This window comes from Balaenoptera borealis, assembly GCF_965194805.1.
Source record: "Balaenoptera borealis genome assembly, chromosome: 21".
In the NCBI taxonomy this organism is placed as follows: domain Eukaryota; kingdom Metazoa; phylum Chordata; class Mammalia; order Artiodactyla; family Balaenopteridae; genus Balaenoptera; species Balaenoptera borealis.
In genome coordinates this window covers 3529222-3544546 of record NC_138880.1, presented here as the reverse complement: position 1 = coordinate 3544546, position 15325 = coordinate 3529222, and the positions used below count along the sequence as shown (strand labels likewise).

The 15325-nt window shown below is 40.8% G+C and overlaps 1 long non-coding RNA gene across 13 annotated transcripts in view; it reads left to right on the top strand.

The window, feature by feature from the left end:
* The first annotated feature begins 721 nt into the window (after positions 1–721).
* The window catches only part of LOC309619596, a 28607-nt gene continuing 14003 nt past the window's right edge, over positions 722–15325 (top strand). The window contains exons 1-5 of one of the 13 annotated variants that reach the window (XR_014239060.1): positions 722–1300; positions 4425–4597; positions 4689–4761; positions 5818–5921; positions 7928–8102. This is a non-coding gene — a long non-coding RNA (uncharacterized lncRNA). The remainder of the gene's footprint in view (positions 1301–4424; positions 4598–4688; positions 4762–5817; positions 5922–7927; positions 8103–15325) is intronic. The other 12 variants (XR_014239061.1, XR_014239062.1, XR_014239057.1 and 9 more) reach the window with 12 other exon arrangements.

The following is a 15325-nucleotide window of genomic DNA, read 5'->3' as shown; positions in this document are numbered from 1 at the left end:
TCTAGTCCAACATGACTGGGGTCCTTATAAAAAGAAAATATTAGGACACAGACATGCACAGAGAGAACAAAGTGATTATTAGTAACCACGGTCATGTCCTGAATGCATGGAACACGTCACCATTTGCCAACCACCCTGTCAAGTCAGCAGAAACTACAGAAACTGAGAGCTCTCCGCAGAAATTCACACACCCGTGCACCAGGTAACAGACCACAGGCAGACGTTCACTCAGCCTTTCACGTGTCCCTCACGGAGGGCACGCTCTCTCCTGGGCGGGGCGAGCACAGACACTTATCGGGAGGTTTACTACTTTTAAAATGCGTTGAGCTGGAGCCTGTGCTCCGCAACAAGAGAGGCCGGGACGCTGAGAGGCCCGCGCACCGCGATGAAGAGTGGCCCCCCACTTGCCACAACCAGAGAAAGCCCTCGCACAGAGACGAAGACCCAACACAGCCAAAAATTAATTAATTAAAAATTAAATTATATAAAATGAATTAAATATAAATATATAAATATAAATATAAATAAATGTATATATTAATATATTAAATTAAATTTTAAAAATAATTAATTAATTAATAATAAAAATTCAACCACTGCAATTAAATATTTAAAAAAAAATGCGTTGATGCAACCATGTCTCACTTTCGCTTGGATCAGTCAGCAAACGCTTTTTGGAAACCCCAAATTCTCCACACTCCTACCTTTCCGGCCGCCCTGCTCCTCAGGCCGGGTCCCCATGGGAGGCGGGGCTGCGTGCGGACGCACGGCGAGTGCACTGACGTCCTCGAGCCCCGCCCCCACGGGGCCGCCTGCCGGTTGGAACGGCAGCCCCCCGGCGCGGAGGGCGATGAGGCCGGCGCTGAAGTGAGCGCGGCACGGAGGGGCCCGCCTAATTGGGGCCCATGGCCCTGCGTCTTCTGGCTGCTACGCGGGTCCTGAGCACGCTGCGGGGCCGCAGCCGCCGGGCGGTGGGCGCCCGAGGGGCCAGGAAGCGAGCCGGGGCCCCCAGGCGGGTGTGGGCATCGTGTCCACAGCCAGCGTCCCCGAGGCCGCGCTCGGGCCATGATGACTCGGTGAAGCTGCGCTGCGACAGCGCGGCCGGCTTCTTACCGCGCTGTGAGGACCTGTGCGCGCTGCAAGACTCGGTGCCTCTGCCCGCCTTGCGTGCTTTCCTGCGGGAGGGCCTGCTGGACTTAACGCCGACGGCCTCCGCGGGGTGGAATGGACGCCGCTCCTGAGCACCCTCTGCCCCTGATCTGTATCCAGAGCTTCTTCCAGCCACGGCTTGGCGAGACAGGTTTGTAGCTCCCGCTTCCAGGGGCTCTCGTGTGGGCGCTGCGAAGCGGGGTTTTAGATGGTGCAAGGTGGAGGGTGGGCACTAGAACCGGTGCCCAGTGGCCGGGTGTGCGTGCAGTAGACGGGGCGTGCGGCCTAGGACTCCTGCCAGCTCGGTGACCCCGGCCGAGTGCCTTCAGGCTTCTAGGTCTCAGTGTTCTCATCTGGAGCATGGGCTTAACAGGACCCACTCTCTGGCGGTTAGAAGGACTCACTCTGTTAATGCCTGTAGACTCTACAGTGTAGAACACTTAGCACAGTTTGGAGCATCTTTAATTGTTCCACAGATGTTACCTGGTCTGTTGAATGCCTTTGCCTGGTACAGACCAAAGCGATTAGGAAATTGATATATCCCAGCTTCATTTCCTTTCCATTAAAACAGGGCTAAGGAAAAAAAAGATCTTTTTTTCAATAGTCGTGTCATGTAGTGGAAAGAGCACCGGTGTGAAGGCAGCTTAGGGTTTGAATTCCAGGGCTTATGCTCTCTGTGGCCTGCGCAGGTTACTTTTGAACTGCAATCCCCACACTTGTAAAATAACATTAAAAACCACTCTTTCTGTGGGTTCTTACAATTAATTAAGCACGTTATGTGTGTAAAGTATCCTGGCACTTGAATGAGTTGTCAGAACCAATGGCTGCTGGAGACAATGCTTCTGCCTTAGGTACTCTCCCCTTCTACTGGGCGGCAAGTAAACACAAGCACAGTAGTCAGTGCTCTGGAAGAAGTGAGTTCTGGTGCTGCAGAGCACAGAATCTTTTTTTTTTTTATTTAATTTTTTTTATATTGGAGTATGGTTGATTTACAATATTGTCTTAGTTTTAGGTGTACAGCAAAGTTATTCAGTTATACATATATCCATTCTTTTTCAGATTCTTTTCCTGTGCAGGTTATTACAGGATATGGAGTAGAGTTCCCTGTGCTATGCAGTAGGTCCTTGTTGATTACCTGTTTTATATATAGCTGTGTGTATATGTTAATCCCAAACTCCTAATTTATCCCCCCCCCCCACCTTTCCCCTTTGCAGAGCACAGAATCTTAAAAGGGAAAGTTCAGGGTAGGTTTCTTGGAGGAGGTGCCATCCTTTCTAAGGATAGTAGAACCGCCTGGGGTGGCAGGAGGGAGCAGTGTGTCAAAGTTTGAGAAATATAAGAAAATATGGCAAAACTAATGTACAGGACTGGACCTCAGGGTTTGGGAAAGAAATGAGAGTTGATACTGGAAACCTAGTGGGGCCCAACAGAAAGGGGCCTTGTTTGTCCTGTCAGAAGTTTGGATGTTTATCCTGAAGGCTGTGGGAAACCCTAAAGAACAGTGAGATGGACTTCTGGTTTAGAGGCTCACTCGGACCTCCATGTGGAAGGCAGTTGATTGGGTGCAGGGTGAATTGTAATCTAAAGGTCCCACTTAAGTTATAAAAGGTTGGACTGGATTTTGGAGATCCGAGAGAGAATGGGTGGGGCCTGGTGACCAGTTAGAAAAGGAAGGGCAGCAAGTGTGGGTGACAGTTTACAACTGCATCTTTTTGTGAGATACAGAGCACAGTAGGAAGGGATTGGGGGTGGGGAGAGGATCTTACTTCAATTTCAGTGCTTTTGAGGGGCCTGGTAGATGGGTCTGGGCCCAAGGCTCAGATCTGGGCTTTTTGGGAGGACAGGTGTTTGAAGGCATGGGAGAGACTTAGGTTACCCACAGGACGATACAAAGAATCATAGGTCTGAGAGTTTTTTAAGTGAGTATATTTGAGGATGTTTATAAGCCGAGAGAAAGTAGCCAGCAGAGGAAGAGTGTGAAGATTTAGGAGAGGAAATGATTGTTCATTTGTTTTCAAAAAGCTGAATACTTATCATGTGCCTGGCCCTTTTCTAGGATCTGGGGTTCACACCATGTGTTATCTCTTCTGCAAGGACAGTTCAACTCATCCCCTGGTGAAGAGAAGTCAGATTATTCTTTGCATCCCATTCAGGTGTAAGAACTGTTGTGTACCTCTGAAGGGACTTTACTTAACCAGAGTAATAAGTTAGAAATCAAAAGAAATTATAGCTGGAAGGGACCTGAAAGGCCACGGTACTTAATTTTGCATAATATTTGACATTGAATGTGAGAAAAGTTTATTGCAGAGCCCATTCTCTTCAGATTTCCTTCACTGAACTTTCTTTATGTTTTTCATCCAGTGGGTCTAGCTTGTAGATTTTGGCCTCCTCCTAAATTTGCTTCTTCATCCATATTATATTACATTTTGCCCGGACTATGGCAGAAGCTCCTGGGTGGTTTCGCGGCCCCTGGGCTCATCAGTTCCTCTAAGTTCATCTGCCTACTCGGGTTGAGTGATCTTCTAACATAAAAAGATACACTTAAAATAATGCTGCTAATGGCTTGCCCACACAGAGTTAGTGCATACTAGCCGCCCAGCGTGTGCTCTGCACAGAGGCGTGTAGTCTGAACTGTGCTCGGCCAAGCCTCGTGGGGCTCTTTGACCCTGAGGAAGGGGATCTTTTTGTGATCACTCCCTTTATCTAATCGGTCCTTGAGCAGCGGGGCGCCTTTTTCTAATCAGCGGAAGCACCCTTACTCAGCCAGTGGTAGCCCCAGGCCGCATCACCTGTGGGATACAAGCCATGCTCTCTCCCAGGCTTGCTTAGGCCAGCATCTCTATTTTCATTGCTGTCTCTTCTCACACTTGGCCCCCTGGCTTTTAGTCATCCCCACCTGCAGTATTTAAAGTGCCCAGCAGGTGTCGGGCTTGAGTGTCTTTGCACAGGTGCTCCCTGTGCAGTTAATGCACCTCCTACTCCAACTCTGCATACTCTCATCTTTTCTAGATTCTACTTCAGGGTTATCATGAAGCCGTCACTTAGATATAACTTTTTGCCTCCAAAGGAACCTCTATGCACAAAGGTTATGGTTCTTTATCTCATGTGATTGAAATTTTGAGTTTATACATCTCCCTCCTTAATGAAGGCTTTAAGGGCAGGAGTAGTTGATAATCCTTAGCACAGAGCAGATGCTTTTTTTTTTATTTAGATGCTTTTTAGTGATGATAAAATATATGGTTTAAATCACTCATTTTACAATAATTTTGGTTTAGGTTGTGACAGAAATAAAGTTTACAAAAGTCGTGTTCCTGTGATAAGAAATAAAGATGTGACCTTGCAGTTGTGTAAAGCTCTTAAATGCTGTGTAAGTGTGTCGGGTGCGCTAAGGAACCTGGAGCTAAATGGGCTAGTTCTTAGAGAGAGCGACTTAACTATGTTAACAAAGGTAAGCCTTCATTGTGTCCTGGCAACATTTGATAGTTGCTTTTGGAGCAAACTAAAGCAATAAAATTTTAAACTTGTTCTCCCCATTAAAGGGATGGAATAAATCGGCCACTTGGGTGCACCTGTGTCTTGCAAATTGTCCACTTGGAGATGGAGGTTTAGAAAGTGAGTTTTAGTCTTGTTTAAGTCTCTTCTCATCAGACTGGTCTCGTGATTTCCTACACACCATGTTACTTCCTGTCTACCTTTTCTTGGTGTTGTTCATGCCTGGGTTGTCTCCTGTGCCTGCTCAAACCTTGGTCCATTCTCATTTGTACTGTGGAAGTTTGTCATGCTGGATACTGTCAGAACTAATTTTACTTAAGTTTGTGTTAAGCCACAAACCACACATTTTGTATATTTTCTGTTTTTTTGTGTTTGTCTATATTTTAATGTTTCTCTTCAAGAAATATTATGGGAAGGGAAATAGCAAGATGTAAAGACCAAAAAGTCATCATTATCTTTAAATTGTTAGAACATGTATCTGGAATCATAATTATAATGCACTGTGGTATGTGTTAAAATAGGAAATACATGTCACGTCCCGTAAGAGCAGCAGACTCAGTGGTGTTAGTGGGGGTGTGTCATGGAAGTAATCACAAAGCAGGTGACTGTTAGTTGGGGTCCTGAAACATTAGTGTGTGTTCCCTGTGTCCAGTAGTGGTCTGGAGGGGTAAGGAAGCCTGCCTTTCAATTTGAGGGAGCAGAGGGTTTGAGGTCCTCTCTCTTCTATTGCTCTAGTATACTGCATAGCACCTAATAAAATACTGGGTTATAGTTGATATTTAAATCGCTGATTGATCATCAAGATTGGGAAGTATCATTGGAAATGAAAATAGGAAGAGTCTTAAGATTTTTAGGTTTTTCTTTTTTTCCCTATGTCTCAAAAGGTATGTAGTATTTTACTGAGTGGTTGGGAATAAAGTTTGCAGTATTCAGTGTATTCAGTTTTAGTATCTAAATAGAATTAAACTGCTGCTGTAAACTGGAATAACACTTTGTTACTGACAAGTTTTCGAATGCATCTGTTCGTCAATTACCTGTTTGGGAAGATTGTAGTTAATGATTTTAAGAATGTGGCTATAAACCTCCAATTGACTCAAGAAAAGCAAATAAGTCAAGATTGACAAATGTATAGTCTCTTCATCTTATTGTGTGTGTGGTTTTTTTTCTTTCTTTTAGTTATTTGTCAAGGTGTAAAGAACTCTACCACTCTTAAGACAGTAAACTTCACGGGGTGTAATCTGACATGGCAGGGAGCAGATCACATGGCCAAGATCTTAAAGGTGATTTTTTTATGTTTGAACTTTCATGAAAACATATGTGATTGAAGCACATTAATATATTGATACAGATGGCAGTTAATTTTTGTCTTTTGATACGTGTGAGTGCAGCTTTCGTTTTGTTGAAAGAATATGACCAGTTTTCAGTTTGGGATTCTGCCATTTAGTAAAGATAGTCCACTTAATTTTAGAAATAAGAGATTTAATATATAATAATATTTTTATGTATTTTTAGTTACTGAAAACATTATTGTGATACTGTGAAAAAACTATGCCATTATAGTCTTCAAGACTTAAATGAATCAAGTGTTTACTAGCTGCTGTAGTTTATAAGCTAATAAAAATCACTACATCAGCAATTTGTAAATACAGTTTTTAAAATAATGCCTTAACAACTTTACAGTGGTTATAATTACTGTATTTAGGCCTAAAGTTATTTAATAATTTGACATGAAGCCTTCTGAATAGTTTGATGGTGCAGATCAAGGGTAGGTAAACTATGGCTGGTGAGCCAGATCCAGCCCGTCGCCTGGTAAAGAAAGTTTTTTTGGAAAATAGTCGCACCCATTGTTTACATGATAGCTATGACTACTTTCACCCTACGCCAGTGGGGTTGAGTAGTTGCAACAGAAACTGTATAGCCCACAAAGCTGGAAATGTTTAAATTTAGATTTTAAAAATTGAAAAATTCTTTGAGCCTATACAGGGCAAGTCCATTGACCCCTGGGGTTGAAAACAGTCAAGAACTTGGGTGCCTAAGCCAAATGGCCTAGGTTCAAATTCCCTTTCTGCCATTTCATAGCAAGTGACCATGGACAAATCACTTAACCTCTGTGCCTCATTATGAGGTTTAAATGAACTAATTTGTATAAATAGTGCCTGGCACATACTAAGCACTGTGTAAGTGATTGCTGTTATTTCTGCTTGGAGCTTTTATAAGGTATTGTTAATGGAAAAATGACACTAATGATTTTCGTTTTAGAGTGTCAAAGGCACTTTGAGTCTTTTATTTTTTCAAGAATGTAATAAGACTTTTTTCATTTAAAGTCAGTGTTCCCTATTACCAAACTTTATTTTATGAATATAAAGAATTGAATGTCTTTAAGACAATACATGTGGTTAAATGTCAAACCATTATTTTCCCAAGGCACATCCAACTGGCTGTGCAGAGTCCAGGCCTCTAAAGTTTGTGTGCATAGCCTAGGTAGCATGTGAGATCCATTTTGTAAATAGAGTTTTTAAATTAATGCCTGGGACTTCCCTGGCGGTCCAGCAGTTAAGACTCTGTGCTCCCAGTGCAGGGGGCCTGGGTTCGATCCCTGGTGAGGGAACTAGATCCCATGTACCTGTCGTAACTAAGAGCCCACATGCCACAACTAAAATATCCGGCATGCTGCAACTAAAGACCCGGCACAGCCAAACAAAGAAACAAACAAATAAATAAATATTTTTTAAAAATAAATAAAATAATGCCTTAGGAGTTAGGAAAAGAACATATTAGAACCTATTTAGCTTTGTATCATTTAAACACTATCTGTGTCGTTTATAATGTACATACGTTATATGTATAGAACTTCGTGTATATAATTTGTTAAAAAACAAGATGCATATTAAAAAGTTTTCTTAATGGGTTGCCCAGTCAGGTGTTTGGAGACCATTGGAGGACAGAATGATGACATTTAGAGCCTCAACAATGATAGAATTTAGAAGCAATTCCCTGACTTAGAAGATAAGGAAAAGAATTCATAGACTGTAATTGAGTTGTCCAACTTTACATAACTGTTCAAAAGCAGGTCATCCAGTGGCTGGAATCTAATCACTGACCAAGTAGAATCTGGGTCACTGGACTCGTAAAGCAGCAGTGACTGTTTAATTTCTCAGGTTGATTCTCCTGGCATATATGCTTGATATGTGTGTGTGTAAATCTCTGACATAATAAACCATACTCAGTAGGCACACCCTGTTTCCTTCTTCAAGCATCTTAATTTCATCCCATTAAATCTTTGAAGTATCAGACTACCAGAAGGCATGAAGAAACCTGGGCTGAGAGTCTTCGTTCCAGGAGACCTGAGCTTGACTGTATGGCTGGTTTGAGGCGCATCACTCTGAACTGCAACACGCTCATTGGTGACCTGGGTGCAAGTGCTTTGGCAGAATCTCTTAGTGAGGATTTATGGCTTAGAGGTAAATTCTAAAATTGAAAATATTGAATTTTTAATATGATATATGCTTAGCTTTTGGCATGATACTGTTGTGGTAGGATTTTTTTAAAATCCTCATTTTACTGATAACTTTTATTTTGCTTTTAATCTGTCTCTAAGAGTTGCATACATTCTTTATAGAAAATACAGAGTAACAAGAGAACAATTACCTATAATCTTAATACCCAGACATAATCACTGTTCATTTTGGTGCATACACTTTCAGTCTTTTATTTTTCTATAAATATATTTGTACGCTTAGGGATTACAAAAATAGAATTGTAGTATACTTGCTATTTCATATTCCTGCTTTTTTCACTTAATGATGTATGATGTAGTATTCCATCATATTGATGTCCCATAGTTTAATCAATTCTTTGCAATTAGATTTACACAGTTTGCTTTTCCCTGTCAGAAACAATGTGAATACGTTGTATATACGTCTCTGTGTCCACTGGGATTACTTCTGTAGAATAAGGTCCTAGAAGTGGAATGACTAAGTGTGACATATTTTTAAGACTTTTTTTTTTTATACTGCAGGTTCTTATTAGTCATCAGTTTTATACACATCAGTGTATACATGTCAATCCCAATCACCCAATTCAGCACACCACCATCCCCACGCCACCGTGGTTTTCCCCCCTTGGTGTCCATACGTTTGTTCTCTACATCTGTGTCTCAACTTCTGCCCTGCAAACCGGTTCATCTGTACCATTTTTCTAGGTTCCACATACATGCGTGAATATACAATATTTGTTTTTCTCTTTCTGACTTACTTCACTCTGTATGACAGTCTCTAGATCCATCCACATCTCAACAAATGACTCAATTTCGTTCCTTTTTATGGCTGAGTAATATTCCATTGTATATATGTACCACAACTTCTTTATCCATTCGTCTGTCGATGGGCATTTAGGTTGCTTCCCTGCCCTGGCTCTTGTAAATAGCGCTGCAGTGAACATTGGGGTGCATGTGTCTTTTTGAATTATGGTTTTCTCTGGGTATATGCCCAGTAGTGGGATTGCTGGATCATATGGTAATTTTATTTTTAGTTTTTTAAGGAACCTCCATACTGTTCTCCATAGTGGCTGTATCAATTTACATTCCCACCAACAGTGCAAGAGGGTTCCCTTTTCTCCACACCCTCTCCAGCATTTGTTGTTTGTAGATTTTCTGATGATGCCCATTCTAACTGGTGTGAGGTGATACCTCATTGTAGTTTTGATTTGCATTTCTCTAATAATTAGTGATGTTGAGCATCTTTTCATGTGCTTCTTGGCCATCTGTAGGTCTTCTTTGGAGAAATGTCTGTTTAGGTCTTCTGCCCATTTTTGGATTGGGGTGTTTGTTTCTTTAATATTGAGCTGCATGAGCTGTTTATATATTTTGGAGATTAATCCTTTGTCCGTTGATTCGTTTGCGAATATTTTCTCCCATTCGGAGGGTTGTCTTTTCGTCTTGTTTATGGTTTCCTTTGCTGTTCAAAAGCTTTGAAGTTTCATTAGGTCCCATTTGTGTATTTTTGTCTTTATTTACATTACTCTAGGAGGTGGATCAAAAAAGGTCTTGCTGTGATTTATGTCAAAGAGTGTTCTTCCTATGTTTTCCTCTAAGAGTTTTATAGTGTCCAGTCTTACATTTAGGTCTCAAATCCATTTTGAGTTTATTTTTGTGTCTGGTGTTAGGGAGTGTTCTAATTTCATTCTTTTACATGTAGCTGTCCAGTTTTCCCAGCATCACTTATTGAAGAGACTGTCTTTTCTCCATTGTCTATCTTTGCCTCCTTTGTCATAGATTAGTTGACCATAGGTGCGTGGGTTTATCTCTGGGCTTTCTATCTTGTTCCATTGATCGATGTTTCTGTTTTTGTGCCAGTACCATATTGTCTTGATTACTGTAGCTTTGTAGTATAGTCTGAAGTCAGGGAGTCTGATTCCTCCCGCTCCGTTTTTTTCTGTCAAGACTGCTTTGGCTCTTCGGGGTCTTTTGTGTCTCCATACACATTTTAAGATGATTTGTTCTAGTTCCGTAAAAAATGCCATTGGTAATTTGATAGGGATTGCATTGAATCTGTAGATTGCTTTGGGTAGTATAGTCATTTTCACAATATTGATTCTTCCAATCCAAGAACATGGTATATCTCTCCATCTGTTGGTATCATCTTTAATTCCTTTCATCAGTGTCTTATAGTTTTCTGCATACAGGTCTTTTGTCTCCCTAGGTAGGTTTATTCCTAGGTATTTTATTCTTTTTGTTGCAGTGGTAAATGGGAGTATTTCCATAATTTCTCTTTCAGATTTTTCATCATTAGTGTATAGGAATGCAAGAGATTTCTGTGTATTAATTTTGTATCCTGCAACTTTACCAAATTCATTGATTAGCTCTAGTAGTTTTCTGGTGGCATTTTTAGGATTCTCTATGTATAGTATCACGTCATCTGCAAACAGTGACAGTTTTACTTCTTCTTTTCCAACTTGTATTCCTTTTATTTCTTTTTCTTTTCTGATTGCCGTGGCTAGGACTTCCAGAACTATGTTGAATAATAGTGGTGAGAGTTGACATCCTTGTCTCGTTCCTGATCTTAGAGGAAACGCTTTCAGTTTTTCACCATTGAGAATGATGTTTGCTGTGGGTTTGTTGTATATGGCCTTTATTATGTTGAGGTAGGTTCCCTCTATGCCCACTTTCTGGAGAGTTTTTATCATAAATGGGTGTTGAATTTCATCAAAAGCTTTTTCTGCCTCTATTGAGATGATCCTATGGTTTTTATTCTTCAATTTGTTAAAATGGTTTATCCCATTGATTGATTTGCGTATATTGAAGAATCCTTGCATCCCTGGGATAAATCCCACTTGATCGTGGTGTATGATCCTTTTAATGTGTTGTTGGATTCTGTTTGCTAGTATTTTGTTGAGGATTTTTGCATCTATATTCATCAGTGATATTGGTCTGTAATTTTATCTCTTTGTAGTATCTTTGTCTGGTTTTGGGATCAGGGTGATGGTGGCCTCATAGAATGAGTTTGGGAGTGTTCCTTCCTCTGCCGTTTTTTGGAAGAGTTTAAGAAGGATGGGTATTAGCTCTTCTCTAAATGTTTGATAGAATTCACCTGTGAAGCCATCTGGTCCTGGACTTTTGTTTGTTGGAAGATTTTTGATCACAGTTTCAATTTCATTACTTGTGATTGGTCTCTTCGTATTTTCTGTTTCTTCCTGGTTCAGTCTTGGAAGGTTATACCTTTCTAAGAATTTGTCCATTTCCTCCAGGTTGTCCATTTTATTGGCATAGAGTTGCTTGTAGTAGTCTCTTAGGATGCTTTGTATTTCTGCGGTGTCTGTTGTAACTTCTCCTTTTTCATGTTTAATTTTATTGATTTGAGTCCTCTCCCTCTTTTTCTTGATGAGTCTGGCTAATGGTTTATCAATTTTGTTTATCTTCTCAAAGAACTAGCTTTTAGTTTTATTGATCTTTGCTATTGTTTTCTTTGTTTCTATTTCATTTATTTCTGCTCTGATCTTTATGATTTCTTTCCTTCTGCTAACTTTGGGGGTTTTTTTGTTCTTTCTCTAATTCCTTTAGGTGTAAGGTTATATTGTTTACTTGAGATTTTTCTTGTTTCTTGAGGTAGGCTTGTATAGCTATAAACTTGCCACTTAGAACTGCTTTTGCTGCATCTCATAGTTTTGGATCGTCGTGTTTTCATTGTCATTTGTCTCTAGGTATTTTTGATTTCCTCTTTGATTTCTTCAGTGATCTCTTGGTTATTTAGTAACGTATTGTTTAGCCTCCATGTGTTTGTGTTTTTTACGTTTTTTTCCCTGTAATTCATTTCTAATCTCACAGCGTTGTGGTCAGAAAAGATGCTTGATATGATTTCAATTTTCTTAAATTTACTGAGGCTTGATTTGTGACCCAAGATGTGATCTATCCTGGAGAATGTTCCATGCGCACTTGAGAAGAAAGTGTAATCTGCTGTTTTTGGATGGAGTGTCCTATAAATGTCAATTAAATCTATCTGGTCTATTGTGTCATTTAAAGCTTCTGTTTCCTTATTTATTTTCATTTTGGATGGTCTGTCCATTGGTGTAAGTGAGGTGTTAAAGTCCCCCACTATTATTGTGTTACTGTCGATTTCCTCTTTTATAGCTGTTAGCAGTTGCCTTATGTGTTGAGGTGCTCCTATGTTGGGTGCATATACATTTATAATTGTTCTATCTTCTTCTTGGATTGATCCCTTGATCATTATGTAGTGTCCTTCCTTGTCTCTTGTAACATTCTTTATTTTAAATGTATTTTATCTGATATGAGTATAGCTACTCCAGCTTTCTTTTGATTTCCATTTGCATGGAATATCTTTTTCCATCCCCTCACTTTCAGTCTGTATGTGTCCCTAGGTCTGAAGTGGGTCTCTTGTAGACAGCATATACATGGGTCTTGTTTTTGTATCCATTCAGCAAGCCTGTGTCTTTTGGTTGGAGCATTTAATCCATTCACGGTTAAGGTAATTATTGATATGTATGTTCCTATGACCATTTTCTTAATTGTTTTGGGTTTGTTTTTGTAGCTCCTTTTCTTCTCTTGTGTTTCCCACTTAGAGAAGTTCCTTTAACATTTGTTGTAGAGCTGGTTTGGTGATGCTGAATTCTCTTAGCTTTTGCTTGTCTGTAAAGCTTTTGATTTCTCCATCGAATCTGAATGAGATCCTTGCCGGGTAGAGTAATCTTGGTTGTTCATTTTTCCGTTTCATCACTTTAAGTATATCATGCCACTCCCTTCTGGCTTGTAGAGTCTCTGCTGAGAAATCAGCTGTTAACCTTGTGGGAATTCCCTTGTATGTTATTTGTCGTTTTTCCCTTGCTGTTTTCAATAATTTTTCTTTGTTTTTAATTTTTGCCAATTTGATTACTATGTGTCTCGGCCTGTTTTTCCTTGGATTTATCCTGTGTGGGACTCGCTGCACTTCCTGGATTTGGGTGGCTATTTCCTTTCCCATGTTAGGGAAGTTTTCGACTATAATCTCTTCAAATATTTTCTCGGGTCCTTTCTCTCTCTCTTCTCCTTCTGGGACCCCTATAATGCGGATGTTGTTGCGTTTAATGTTGTCCCAGAGGTCTCTTAGGCTGTCTTCATTTCTCTTCATTCTTTTTTCTTTATTCTGTTCCACAGCAGTGAATTCCACCATTCTGTCTTCCAGGTCACTTATCCGTTCTTCTGCCTCAGTTATTCTGCTATTGATTCTTTCTAGTGTAGTTTTCATTTCAGTTATTGTATTGTTCATCTCTGTTTGTTTGTTCTTTAATTCTTCTAGGTCTTTGTTAAACATTTCTTGCGTCTTCTCGATCTTTGCCTCCATTGTTTTTCCGAGGTCCTGGATCATCTTCACTATCGTTATTCTGAATTCTTTTTCTGGAAGGTTGCCTATCTCCACTTCATTGAGTTGTTTTTCTGGGGTTTGGCTTGTTCCTTCATCTGGTATATAGCCATCTGCCTTTTCATCTTGTCTATCTTTCTGTGAATGTGGTTTTTGTTCCACAGGCTGCAGGATTGTAGTTTTTCTTGCTTCTGCTGTCTGCCCTCTGGTGGATGAGGCTATCTAAGAGGCTTGATGGGAGGGACTGGTGGTGGGTAGAGCTGACTGTTGCTCTGGTGGGCAGAGCTCAGTAAAACTTTAATCCACTTGACTGTTTTTGTGTGGGGCTGGGTTCCCTCCCTGTTGGTTGTTTGGCCTGAGGCAACCCAACACTGGAGCCTACCTGTGTTCTTTGGTGGGGCTAATGACAGACTCTGGAAGGGCTCATGCCAAGGAGTACTTCCCTGAACTTCTACTGCCAGTGTCCTTGTCCCCATGGTGAAACAGAGCCACCCCCTGCCTCTGCAGGAGACCCTCCAACACTAGCAGGTAGGTCTGGTTCAATCTCACCTGGGGTCACTGCTCCTTCCCATGGGTCCTGATGTGCACACTACTTTGTGTGTGCCCTCCAAGAGTGGAGTCTGTGTTTCCCCCAGTCCTGTCGAAGTCCTGCAATCAATTCCCACTAGCCTTCAAAGTCTGATTCTCTAGGAATTCCTCCTCCCGTTGCTGGACCCCCAGGTTGGGAAGCCTGACATGGGACTCAGAACCTTCACTCCTGTGGGTGGACTTCTGTGGTATAAGTGTTCGCCAGTCTGTGAGTCACCCACCCACCAGTTATTGGATTTGATTTTACTGTGATTGTGCCCCTCCTACCGTCTCATTGTGGCTTCTCCTTTGTCTTTGGATGTGGGGTATCCCTTTTGGCGAGTTCCAGTGTCCTCCTGTCGATGATTTCCAGCAACTAGTCTTGATTCCGGTGCTCTCGCAGGAGGGAGTGAGAGCACGTCCTTCTGCTCCACCATCTTGGTTCCTCCCCCTTCTTTCCATTTTTTGATTGTATTATTTCTTTTTTTGATATTGAGCTACATGGGCTGTTTGTATATCTTGGATATTAATCCCTTGTTGGTTGCTTTATTTGCAAATATTTTCTCCCATTCTGAGGGTCATCTTTTTGTTTTGTTTATGGCTTCCTTTGCTATGCAAATGCTTTTAAGTTTAATTGGATCCCATTTGTTTATTTTTGTTTTTATTTTCATTACTCTAGGAGGTGGATCTAAAAATATCTTGCTGCTATTTATGTCAAAGTGTGTTCTGCCTATGTTTTCCTCTAAGATTTTTATAGTGTCCAGCCTTACATTTAGATCTTTAATCCATCACTAATTATTAGAGAAATGCAAATAAAAACTACAATGAGGTATCACCTCACACTGGTCAGAATGGCCATCGTCAAAAAATCTACAAACAATAAATGCTGGAGAGGATGTGGAGAAAAGGGAACCCTCTTGGGTTCTGTTGGTAGGAATGTAAATTGGTACAACCACTATGGAGAACAGTATGGAGGTTCCTTAGAAAACTAAAAATAGAGCTACCATTTGACCCAGCAATCCCACTCCTGGGCATATACCCAGAGAAAACCATAATTCAAAAAGCACATGCACCCCAGTGTTCATTGCAGCACTATTTACAATAGCCAGGACATGAAGCAACCTAAATGTCCATCAAGAGAGGAATGGATAAAGAAGATGTGGTGTATATATGCAATGGGATATTACTCGGCCATAAAAAAGAACAAAATAATGCCATTTGCAACAACATTTGCAACATAGCGACTGTCATGCTGAGTGAAGTAAGTC